Here is a 998-nt window from a genome sequence, read left to right on the forward strand (position 1 = left end):
TAGGGCTCAATAATTTTACGAAATTAAATCCCAGGGCAATGAAACATCCACTCTTCTACGTTTTGGCAATATTTGTTGCTGCCGCTCTCATCATTCCACTCATGACCATGTCTGCTGTCAGAGTTAGTAAGTACAGGGCTCCGTCCTACGCATGGTTTTTAGTTTTGTGTGCGTAATATATCTCAATTCTTACTTCTTAATCTCCACTTCGTTGAATATACATCAATCTAAAGATATACAGAGGTCAATTTTCGATCTTGACGTAGAATTAGCCATTTATATATATACAACAACAAGCTAGGGACTTGCATCGAGGAGAGGAGGGGAAATTGCACCCTTTTATTTTTCAAAAAAATTCATTTTAGCCACCATCAATTCTGGTAGTTCAAATCCATCCCTTTTCTTTCAAGACATTTGCTCTCATACTTCTTGAAAATTTCTCTTTACCCCATTTATAGTTGAATCCTAACTCCGTTCATGTATGTGTGTGGATGATAAGTGATCCATGATCAAAAAACTATATAACGAGTATTGCACGTTTCTTCTTCTTATTAAAAATTATCAATACATGTCATGTTTTACAGGTCGTCATAGCAGCCGTGAACGGTATACTACATGGCCAAGAAAGAGAAACAGCACCGTGGGGAGGCTGACACTAACTTCGAAGGGAGTAGCGAGGGAGCGAATGAAGCAAAATGGAGCACACCCACTTCAAATTGCCGGCTCTAGATTACCAGATTGCTCTCATGCTTGTGGGTCATGTACACCCTGTGTGTTAAAAATTGTGAGCTCACCATGTTCCTCCCTTGCCCAGTCCGAGGCATGCCCTATATCATATAAGTGCATGTGTAACAACAAATATTATCCAGTTCCATAAACACCAGCAGCTGCATGGAGCGTGTGTTCTAGAGACATTGCGTTATGGTGCCTAGTTGTATTATTACAGTAGTAGTGACTGTTGGATATATATAAATATATATATTTCAGTTTCTAATTAA

General features: G+C 39.0%; 1 long non-coding RNA gene across 1 annotated transcript; it reads left to right on the forward strand.

Annotated features, from left to right (window-relative positions):
- Positions 1-998, forward strand: LOC118047563 (uncharacterized). Its single transcript, XR_004687331.1, has 2 exons — positions 1-126; positions 585-998. It is a non-coding gene; the product is annotated as an uncharacterized lncRNA (long non-coding RNA).

This window comes from Populus alba, chromosome 11 (genome assembly GCF_005239225.2).
Source record: "Populus alba chromosome 11, ASM523922v2, whole genome shotgun sequence".
In the NCBI taxonomy this organism is placed as follows: domain Eukaryota; kingdom Viridiplantae; phylum Streptophyta; class Magnoliopsida; order Malpighiales; family Salicaceae; genus Populus; species Populus alba.